The 12,510-nt window shown below is 36.1% G+C and overlaps 1 non-coding gene across 1 annotated transcript; it reads right to left on the bottom strand.

Annotated features, from left to right (window-relative positions):
* Positions 1 to 12,115: 12,115 nt before the first annotated feature.
* On the bottom strand, positions 12,116 to 12,222 carry LOC128289647 (small nucleolar RNA R71). The gene has a single exon (XR_008279291.1). It is a non-coding gene; the product is annotated as a small nucleolar RNA R71 (small nucleolar RNA).
* Positions 12,223 to 12,510: the final 288 nt, after the last annotated feature.

Below are 12,510 nucleotides of genomic sequence, written 5' to 3'. Positions count from 1 at the left end.
CCGCAAAAATCCGTTACCCTCTCCTACAGTTTCCCCAAGGGCCCTAGGAAGAACTGTTCCAAATACTTGGGGCCCGAACCTTAATTGAAGGCCGCTGCATCGATTGGGCTACCATAGAACAAGTCCAGATGGCCAATGCTATTCGGGCTCTCTTAACCACCGACCCGTGGGAGTTTTTCTTCAGGATTATAAAGTCGACATACCTCGAGCTCACGATGGAACTCTGCTCAACGTTCCATCTCCAGACTGTTATGACAAGGTATGATGATCCCTGCACTGTCCAGTTTCGTTTAGGTAGATTAATCTGCCAGCTAAGTGTCCTAGAGTTTGGTGCTGCACTAGGCCTATTTATGGAGTAGTTCAGGGAGGAGAATGAACTACATACTCTCAGTCGCCACATACATGTCTCTCCCTCGAAGTGCTGGCACACGTTAGCCCCTAGCTCGCCCTCTTATAATCCTAGCAGCTCCATGGCATCAGTTCTCCCACCATCCTTGAGGTATTTACACATGATTTTAGCTTACGCAATCACAGGGAGGCGAGAGAGCATTGGCGTCGTCAACACCCACAGCGTCTACTTCTTATGGTGCATGTCACAAGGGCACGTCATCGACCTTGCCTATTTTATCGCCCTTACGATTCAGCACTAGACAGAGTGGCATTGGAAGGGGGTCATCTCCATTGGCCCCTACGTGACAAGGCTTGTGCGACACTTCGCGCTCCTCAACACCACGGCCCAAGAATCATCCTTCACCCTCATCGGCCAGATGTCTCCACAAGGCATCTCGAGCATGCTTAGCATGAGGATGATCGAGAGGCGCCAAGGAACCTACCCTCCCTAGTATCATCTCGCACAATCTACCAAGGAGGAGGCCTACGAGGGCATTCCTGATGATGTCCCCCCACAGCACGAGGACCCACTGACTCAGCCACCACCATCTTCTCGTCCAGTTCTTGCGGCGGCTTCATATGCTGACATCTCTGAGCGCCTCACCCGATTTGACAACATTGATGCTACTCTACAATAGATTTGTCAGCACCTCCACATCTCATCGCCAGTCCCACCTCGCGAACCATCCAACAATGAAGATGTTTAGAAATATTTATTGATTATTTTATGTTTTTAATTTTTAGTGAAACTACTCTTTATTTTTGTTATATTTTTAGGATTTTATTTTTAATTATTAATTTCGGTTATTTCTTTTCGAATAATTATTCTTCCTAATATCCCCTAGAAAGTCCCTGGTTTTGTCACAGTTACATAGAGCTCTTAAGCTCATCATCACATAGGAACTAAAAACTCCACCGAGAAAGGTTCTCTACGACTGCAATGTCCTGCTCGACCACGACCATAGCTACCACTAGATATAATATTCTTTTGGCGCAGGACTTATGGCCTAATAAACCTCTACGACCGCCTGAGTATCCTCCTCCACTCTCGAACCAATTCCTCTCCAGAACTCCAGTTCGAGGATTTCATCATATAGGAAGTTTCACCTCTCTCACTATCTTATTTTTATACTCTAAAATCTATCTTTGTACATTGAGGGAAATGTACATCTTAAGTATGGGGGGTATTTATTTCATTATTAGAAAAATCCCTGAATAATTACCTGGTTCTCTTGAAAAGCTCTCATATCATATTTAGGATAAATTTTGATTGGTTTATGATTTTGATTGATATATCTTGAATTAAAACATATGGATTTATGCATTGATTATTTAAACTTTAAGACATTAGAGAGTAAAGCATGATAAGTTGATTTTTAAGAATTTAAAGTTATAGGTTATTTCCCCAAGTCTAGGTATTACCTTGAATTGGAATTCACGAGTCTAAACATCAAAAAGCCATAATTAATGTGAGATTTTTGAGCCTTTTGAGCATCTATTAATTCTTTCTTGCTCACTTTTATTATTACTTTGAGTGCGTCAGTGTTGAATTGTTATTCTAGAACTTGCTTGATTATGCATGTCGAGACCACACCATTTGATTTGATATATCAAAATGATTAAGGCACTTAGGATTAACCCACTCATGCCATGAAAAGCCTACCTCCACGATTAACCCTTAGTAAACCCCCTTGAGTATAACAAGCCATTTCTTGTATTAACCTTAATATTAACCCTTAACCCATTATTGTTGAAATCCCCTAAATTAATCCCTATTTTTTTTGAGATTTGAATTGAATAAATTGTTTAGCTATGTCTTTTTCTTAATAGTTAGTCTATGTTATGTAATTAGTCTATGTTATGTAACTTGTTTAGCTATGTATGTAATTTCATATTCTGAGAGAAGCTCTATTGTACGTAAGTGAAAATTAACTCTTTTTCTAGTTAGGAAATTTTTCAATTCAATCTCGATTCTAACCTTTCTTTCAGCTTGTGACCACACCCCTTTAACCAAGCCTCACTACAACCCTCTAAAGACCTTCTGATTGATGTATCATCTTGAATTATAGTGGTGGAGATTTGATTTTCATGCAAGCCTATGGTAATGACTTTTCATTATTGACTATTGAGTGATTCGTTTATTGTCCTTAAACACCTCAGTGATTTGAGTGAATCTTTAGTGAGGATGTGAAACTCTGTGGTATTCCGAATGAACGGTAATTACTTATGCAGAGAGACACCTATGTTTGCATGATTAAATACTCAACTTGGAATGTTTGAAACTTTTATGTTCTTTTAGTTGAATTCTCAATGTATGATTACTTATGAATTAATGTGAGATATTATCAAAAGAAATTATAAGCTGAGAAGAATTTATTTTGATTATGAATTGAGAATTTTGCTTGAGGACAAGCAAATGCTTAAGTGTGGGGGTATTTGATAAACAATAAATTAGACATATTTTTACCCCATGTTTAATGCATTTTATGGATGATTTCTCATTAGAATTGGTGAATTAGATGCTCCTAATGCTTTAATTTCATGTTTTATACTTAGGAGAGCATAAGAGAGCAAAAGGAATGAAAAACGGGCCAAAAATAGAGAAAATGGGTCAAAGTACGAAATCAACACGGCCTGGACCTCCTCACACGGGCAGGCCACACGACTGTGTCAATCTAGAAAAATTGGAGCACGACTCACACGGGTATATCACACTAATAGGCTCGAACACGGCTTGAAGCAATCGCACACGGGCGTGTCACACGGACGTGTCCCTGCCGAGCCCAAGTTAAGTCTAATTTGGAAAAGGCCACTTTTGAGGGCTTCTAGGCATTCCAAAGCCTATAAATACACCCTAGAAGAGGAGAAAAAGGGAGACAGAGAATAGGGCGTAAGGAATTACTCCGAGTAAGCCGATTAATCCATCTCAGAAGCCGATTGATCCATCTTAAAAGCCGGATTCATCATCAAGACTGAAGATCTCTCCTCAATTTTCCTTCAGGAGTTTTGGCTTTTCTTTATGTTTTCTATTCTATATTCTTCTGAGATGTTTTCTTATTTAGTCATGAACTAAAACCCCTAAATACCTAAGGGGAATAAAACCTAAGACAAATCTTATTATTTTCTGAATCGTATGATAAATATTTAACTTGTTCTTAGTTATGTGTTCTTAATTCTTGTTTTGATATCCTTGGGTGCTGATTCAAGATACGCTCTTATTCAGAGGAGGAATAGACCCTGGCTAAGAGTACATTTATCATAATTAAGTGGAGTTGATTGCGCGCCTAGAAATAGGGTGACAAGATTTTGCCGGATTAGGGTGAAACCTAATAAGGGGATCCATAGATCGAGTTAATGCAACCCTAGAGTGTTAATTAGAGAAAAGTCTCAGTTAGTCAATCTAGGGATTAGACGTTATTAGTCTTGAACAGGGATAATAACATAACTTAGGGATCTCTACGGAGCAAGTTGAATGAATAAATCGTTCGATTCAGAGACAGAATAACAAGTAAAGTCTAGGTGGAATTTTCCTTCGGTATCGTCTTAAGTCAATCGATTTTCCCCAAAAGTAATTCCCCAATTCTTTTATCTATGCATTCTCAATTTAGATAATTAGTTAATTAAAACAAAACCTCTTTATTCTTAGGCTAGATAATAAAAAGACAATCATTACTAGTACTTTTAGTTCCTTCGGGTTCGACAATCCAGTCTTGCTAAAACTATACTACTGTTCGATAGGTACATTTGCCTACATCACGATAATAGTTAGTTCAAGAACGAGTAATTATAAATATTTAAAACCTATCACAAAACCTCTCGATCAGAAGTCTGCACTTAATTTTTGGAATTTAGTTTGCTATACGGCCTAAGCACACAGGCGTGTGACTTGGCTGTGTGACCCTAATTGTGTTGATGATGTCATAAATAGAGAGTTACATGGGCTGAGGACATGGGCATGTCCCAAGCCACACGGGCGTGTGACCCTGTTTCATGAAAAATTTCTATGTTTTCCCAAAGTTTTCTAAAGCTCTTGGTTTAGTCCCGAACCTCATCTGATGTATGTTTTGGGCCTTGTAGGCCCATATAAGAGACAATTTACATATGCATGAATGAATTTAATTTGAACGACACTTTGTGGCCCGGTTTTGGTATGTTTTCTTATGTTTAAGGTCGATAATGCCTCATACCCTGTCCTAGTGTTGAACACGGGTAAGGGGTGTTACATTAAGCCTTGGAGTCCTTAGAGTCTCATACTTAAGAGAACCCGCATAGGGTCATCATATATATGTGCGCATATATCCCTATGCAATCTAATTGAGCCTCTGCAAAACCAAATATCATGCATATACATTCTCCATACAATCTACCCAAACATCCACAAAACCAATATCATGTGGTGAAGAATGTGCAACATTTCATTTCCTCTTCTTTCGTCTATTAATATGTCCCTTCACGCTCCACATGTGCCGTATCCCAAATTTAGCAGGTCCAAGGTTAAGGTGTGTTGTAGTGAAATAATTTTTTTGGTGAGGTGTATTCCATTATATTACTAGTTTCGGCGAATACATGTAGGTGTATAGTAATCCTTGTATAAGTAACTAAAGGGTCTATTTCAGATTATTCTATTATTTGAGAAAAATATTATGTTAAGTAAAAAGGGAATTATGGTATGAGTTAAAGCTAAAGGTATAGTATGTCCTTTTTGTCTAAAGTACTATGCTAGTTAGGTTTTAAAGTAACCTGGTTAGGAACCAACTAGATAGACTGGTCTGATATCTATAATGTAGGATTCTCATTTATGTCTCTCTCAAAACCTATATGCCATTAAGAATGACAAATTTTGAAATATGTAACACTTGTTAAATTCCTCTAAGTAGGATGGGTCATATTATATGTTTGAGAAGAGTTCTGTAAACAAGTTCTTTCCTCTTTAATATGATACTCTCGGATTCTTTTTCTTTAGTCCCATGGAATTTTTTCCTCCTTAAGTTGGAAACTAAGTTTCTTGGTTTAATTAGTGGTCACTCCATCTTCGGGTAAGTATTACAGCTCTACATGTTGGGTGTTTTGAAAGAGTAAGTCTATATATGGTATATGAACAGTAAAGCTTTAAGTACAAAGATTTGCATAAGGTTGATAGTGATTGAGATGATAAGTAAACTATATGTATAAGAGTTGTATTAGTGAATGTGATACGAACTTGTTCTTGTGATTTGATTTGAGACGTTTGTTTACCCATCGTAAAATTAAGAAGTATGAATTAACGTTTTTGAAGTAGGTTGTAAAAGAGCAAGTTGGATAGAAAACAAGAAAATAGTTTTAAGTGTTTAAAGATATAAGAAAAGTTTTAGTTTCAAGGCTAAAGATAGAACCAATATTATAGACAATATTGACCCAAATCTTATTGTAGCTCGAAATTGAGTTGATAGCTAATCGTGGCCCACTATCTATGGAAGAAAGGAACCAATGATATAAGGTTGAACGCCACACTTTGGAGAAGTGATAAGTATAGAAAATGACAAGATTTACGCCACAAGAAAGTCTTGATAAGCCAATGGAGTCAAGAGAGAACAAAGGGAGTTGAACACTCACTAATATCATATAATTCATAAAATGATCAAAAGTTTTCTAACCAAAATAATATCTTCTTACAATCTATTTATAGGAACTATTATGACTATTCGAATGCCTATTTGTGACCGTTCACATTTCAGCAATTAACAAGGTTATTACAAGCTTTAATTTCATTTTTAACTCATGTAGGAAATCCAATGGTCATGTCTCTTCATTTGATCCTGGTGTAGATGAAAAGGCATGACTCTATCCATTAATGAAGACTTAATGTGTTCTTATTGTGCTTAGTTGATGTCCCTTCAGCTCCATTGTAACCGAATCATAAAGCTTGTGTAACTTTCTCTTTTAATGGCGTCATAATGAAGGATAAGAACTCTAAAAACTAATCAGACTTGAAGAGTCACTCTTGTTCCATCTGAAAAGTCACCATAATGAGCTTTGAGTGCTTCGATATCCACCAAAAATATTCCCTTAATGCACCAGAAAATAAGTGACCAAATGCACACTCTTTTATGCCAAAACTGAATAGCCATTTGAATGTGATAGCATTTGATTCTTCTTGGCAAACAAACAGCCCTATTGTAGCTTTAAAATATATGACCAGCCTTTTGGACTTTTCTACAACAAACTATTAAACACATAATTAATTTATTTAAGAAAAGTTAAACACACTATAACTTATGCATTAAAAAGTAATAACCAAATTAAATAACATACTTATATAAACGAACTCAAACAACTAAGATGCTTAAATGCGTGGTTTAAGATGTAAACTAAATGAACAAATGAGTTACTTTATACATAACTTAATTTAATGATGCAAACTTTAACTAACATGGGAGTTACATAGTGCATGTCATAATTTATGATGCAAACTTAACTAACATGATGTCTTAATCTGGACACATTAAAATGTTGTACTAAATAACACACAGTAATAGACTTAAAACACATTAAAGACTCAAACTATAATTAACTAAAATAAATTATTGTTCTAATTCCAGCAACCAAACATAGTAAAGTTAAAACTAAAATTCAGATTTGAGCAAACTGCATGGAACGCATAAAGAAGTAGCCAATGACTGATCGATGAGGCCTGCAACTTTTTCTCCCTAAATTCGATCAATATAGTACGAGATGGCTTCTTTGAATTTCTTGGCTCATGCACGAGTGATCGGCCCTAGAGGAAGCTCAATAGGTTCGACAGCAGCAGTCTTGGTCATGATCACATCAGAATGTATGTTCTTTTAGCAGTTGTTGTTATTGGTTCAAGAATGATTTCTGAGTCTAGAACTTCAAACTATAGTAGGTGAGTAACAGGTGAGTCTCTACCCTAACTCTCTTATGTATGCTTTTCAAGTAGAAGTATACATGTATAAAAAGGATGATGATGTCTATAATAATTGTTAAGTATATGAGTATAATAAATAGGAGATAAGTGCTATGATAATATGTATAAAGTTCTGTTGAAAACAATGTTGATTGGTAAGCATGTAGGTAAAGTTTGAGATACAAAAAGTATGAGTCAATCAAGAACACAAACAAATCTGGGTCAATAAATGCTGAGCAATGTCCTTTTGTAAAGCCTCTGGTAGGGCAGTCATAATGCTAACTAGATGGGCAAATCACAATTTGATATCAAGCGTAAGGCCATGAGGTTGAGACCCATGACTCCGTATGATATGAAACACTCATGGTGTAGCCTCTAGTAAGATGAAGACTGAAATGGCAGATCACGATAGATGAATGTATGTAAGGCCATGTGGTCGAGACCCACTATAAGATATATTTGTATGTATGTTTATGTTTTAGCCTTTGATAATTTGTGATTGAATTGGTAGATCATGGTACATGAAATTATGTATAAGTCCATGAGGAGGAACCTTCTGTAAAAGTCCATCAGGACAGTAAACACGTGATTTCGTATGATGTCTTTATGGCATATTCTATTTGGCCCTTTTGGATTGCTCTAGTAAGTTTTTCAAGTAAAATATGCTTATCTTCCCTTATGGTAAGTTATGGATAAATTCTAATTATTTTGTGATAAATAATGCTATGATAAGGTTTTGAAACATCTAAGGTTAATTCAGTTGAATTAGATAAAGGAAGTTTTGAAAAGAATTACGTATCTGTATGTTAAATGGGTATCCACCATGGTAATCTGTTAGTTTTAAAACTGCGCGTATTTGTAGTTATGAAAGACATAAGAAATTGTCAAATTGAATTTGTTTGCATTATAGTGTTGAAATCAGAGTATTCAATATCTGCCTTATCTGAATAAAGTCATGTCTTTTTCTGACATCTCATGAAATCTGAGTCTTCATAGTTTTGGGTATCCTGGGTTCTGTAATAAAGTGGTGAAGAATTCATCTAAATGATTGGTGTAATACATGATTAGTATGAGATGGTATGGTATCGAACAAGGGTATGATTTGAGTAGTAGATTGATGGTATTCAAATCTACGTAAGTATCCACCAAGTATGAATGTATCCTCTAGTGATTAATATCTATGAACAACTATTCTAGAATAAATGTGTGTGTGTGTGTGTGTGTGTGTGTGTGTGTGTGTGTGTGTGTGTGTGTGAAGAGATGTTCTGTGGGCTCTGAAGGTATATTATTTGAAAAAGTACTTTGTCGGTTAAATGATAGAAGAGATTGATGAAATGTCTAGAAGGATCCTATGTTGGTTAGTTAAGAAAGAATTGGTAAGTTAAGTGTATGGTAGTTGGCGAGTACGAGTAAGTTGAAACTGTAATAGTATCCGCCTAATACAAAAGTAAGTGGGTATGAAGGATAGCTGACACATAGAAGTTCTTCAGATATTATAAAAGTATATGCCAAGGTATTCTATTTTAACTCTCACTAAGTTATTTTAAACTTACAAGTGTTATGTTTATGTTTCAAGTAGTGTGGTACAAGATTGCGCAAAGTGGGACAATGCCAGGAACACACCATGTAACACCTCTTACCCATGTCTGACGCCGAGACAGAATACGAGGCATTACTGAACTTAAACACAAGCAAACATACAAAACCAGCCACAAAATTTCATTCAAATCAAATTCATTCATACATATGCAAATTGTCCCTTACATGGGCCTACGAGGCCCAAATCATACATTAGGAATGGATCGGGACTAAACCGAGAACTTTTAGAACCTTTTGGACACCTAGAAAATTTTCTTGTTTTGGAGAGTCACATGCCCATGTGGGTAGGTCAGGTAGTCTCACACGCCCATGTGGCTTGGGACACGCCCGTTTCCTCAGCCTGTGTAACTCTCTAACTATGACGTCATCAACCAAATAAGGTCACATGGCCAATCACACTCACATGTGATTAGGCCGTGTGGCGAATTAAATTCAAAAAAATTAAGTGCAGACTTCACACGGCTTGGGCACACGCCGATGTCTTGAGGTCGTGTCCTTCACACAGGCAGAGACACGGGGTTGTGTCTCTGCCTGTGTGTTTACTACTGGGCATTTTGTTTTACAAAATTAGGGTGCAGGGAACAAATGGCTGGATCACATGTCCATAAGGTAGACCGTGTGTCACACACGGCCTGACACATGCCCGTGTGTTTACTGGAAACACAAAAATTTACACACTTTTTAATACCCTTTTTAACTTAAATTCATGCGAATTCGGTTAAATTATTATCGAAAAATAATTAATTTTTATAAAATAATTAAAGTGCACTTAAAATATGAACATGTTGAAATTTAGTTAATTTTATAATTATATTTGATGAATTTTTTATATTTTCAACAGATTTATACAGAGGGCGAAAAATGGCTTGGTAGACACTGCCAGAAGCAAAAAGTCGAGAAGCAATTTAAAGTATCGAGGCAAATTAATTTCCAGCCAAAGATGGTCCAAAATTATGTGTATTAATTCATAATCTAATTAATTTTAATTTATATCCAATTTAATTTGGGTTAATAAATTATTATTAATTAATTATGAAAAAATGGTTTGATTGAACCGAATCTAGTGAATTGAACCGGCGAAGGAGAGGACAGCACAAAACCATCCAAGTGCTGACCCAATTCAGCTCATTAGCTGATTATTTTAGCTGCAAAGAAGCCCTTGAAGACTTGTTCAAATTGCAAATTAGCCCCTCCACAATTTATGGCTTTGAAGATTTGCCCCAAGCCAAATTTAGCAAAGTTGAAGCCATCAACTTTGCCACATAGATGGCCGCCCAAGGGGTGGATTTTTGGCTGCTATTTTTATCAAATTTTAGCTGCCACATTCAGCTATAAAAACCCCCCTTGGCTAATCATTCAAGGCATCCCTCATTCATTCACATCTCTTCTCTCCTCTCTCACTTTCTCCTCTCATTTTCTCATTCCAAGTCCCTTGCTCTTGTGCCGATTTCTCCCCTTGAGAAAGGGTTCTTCTTCAGCCATTTTGGAGCAGCAATTGAGTGTTCATAGAAGCCTTGATTGGCGAGGACAACAAAAGAGGAAGAACGGAGCAACCTAGTCAAGCCACAGAGAAACACCGAATTTGATTCTTATTCCTTATCTCTTTAATTTTTGTTGTTGTTATGATGAACATATCTATGAATATTTATGTTGTTGGAATGGTTAATTTAATCAGCTTAGCTTGAATTTAATTCGCGTTGGTTTGATTGCATTTCATCTACTTAAATTATTAAAATTGTGTTTATGCTATTATAGGCCTCGGTAAAATGCTTGATTAAGTAAAATCATGTCTAAGTTATTCTTGCATTACAATTGTGAGGTAGCTAATGAATTAATTATTTAAACGGATTGAAATTGTAATTAATTGACACAATACTTAATCAGTGCATGTTTATTCTTCTAAGGTAGCTAAAAGTTAAATTAGCAATGTATCTGGCGATACACTTGACTTGCATAACTTGCAAGATTATTGTGATTAAACTGTTTCAAGGTAAGGATACCTTATTACCTCACATAGTCTTTTATGTGCTTATTAGATTTAATTAATCATTTGAATTGACATAGGGATATGTAAGAGGTTAGTTCAATTTAATGAGTATGTATGTGCCATAACATGTTTGCTTATTAAAATCTGTTTAATCATTTGAATCAACATAGTGATGTGTTAAGAGATGAATGGATTTGTGTAGGTGAATATGTTCATAAGTTAGCAAATTACCGAGTTGCCATGAATTTATTCGTAACAACATAGACATGAGTTTAATAATTCTAAGTTAAAGAAATGTAAGTAAATCAACGCAATTATGTCATCTTGATTAAATCATATTTTGAAATCATACATTAGAACTTTTATTTTTGTTTAGTTTAAAATCTTATTTTTCTTAATCACCCTTTTCAAAACAAAATATTTTTATTCACCAAAGTTTTTTAAATTGCATTCATAAATAATCCTTTTCACAGTCCCTGTGGGTACGATGACTCAACATTTACTTGTCACTTTATTACTTGTTGCGATTGTGTACACTTGCACATTCCCGTCGTTCCAAGTTTTTGGCGCCGTTACCGGGGACTGTTTTAAATAGTCATTATTTGTGAATTTTTTAGTTTTTCATTTTGGTTTAATTTTCTATTTAGTTTCTAACTTAATTAATTTTTCTGTTATCATTTTAAGGTGTTTATGAGTATTGATCGAATTATTGACCTATCCTTGTAGACCCTGAGATTGAACGAACTTTTCGACAGCGAAGAAGACAAGCTAATCAGAGAAGGACCAAAGAGATGAACTTCGAAAATTCGATCCAAGGAAATGGAGCAAACCTTGCTCAAAATCCTATCCTTATTGCTGATGATAGGGATAGAGCTTTACGACAGTATGCCATGCCAGTGTTTCATGATCTTAATTCAGGTATTAAGAGACCCGAAACTGAGGCATAATAGTTCGAGATAAAGCCAGTCATGTTTCAGAAGCTTCAGACAGTGGGCTAATTCAGTTGAATGCCTACCGAAGATCCTCACCTACACTTAAGACTATTTATGGAGGAGAGCGATTCTTTCAAGTTAGCTGGAGTACCCGAAGATGTATTACGATTGAAGCTATTCCCACATTCACTGAGGGATAGATCTCGAGCTTGGTTGAACTCATTGCCACCGAACTCAATTTCCACATGGCAAGAGTTAGTAAAAAGATTCCTTATGAAGTATTTACCGCCTAGCAAGAATGCTAAGTTAAGGAACGAGATCACTGTTTTCCAACAAATGGATGATGAGTCCTTGTATGAGGCATGGGAAAGGTACAAAGAATTACTACGAAAGTGACCTCTTCATGGAATCCCACATTGCATCCAACTTGAGACATTTTATAATGGTCTCAATGCTCACACGAGGATGGTAGTGGATGCTTCTACTAACAGTGCTCTCATTTCTAAGTCTTATAATGAGGCTTATGAAATCATTGAGAGGATTGCCAGCAACAACTATTAATGGCCAACCAATCGAGCAGTGTTAGGAAGATGAGTTACTGGAATACATGAAGTAGATGCTCTAACTTCACTCGCATCTCAAGTATCATCAATATCCTCAATGCTTAAAAATCTTACTACTAATGGGTCTAACAGTTT

Source organism: Gossypium arboreum, chromosome 2, assembly GCF_025698485.1.
Source record: "Gossypium arboreum isolate Shixiya-1 chromosome 2, ASM2569848v2, whole genome shotgun sequence".
NCBI classification, from domain to species: domain Eukaryota; kingdom Viridiplantae; phylum Streptophyta; class Magnoliopsida; order Malvales; family Malvaceae; genus Gossypium; species Gossypium arboreum.
The sequence above is the reverse complement of the archived record's forward strand: the minus strand, read 5'-3'. Positions and strand labels throughout refer to the sequence as shown.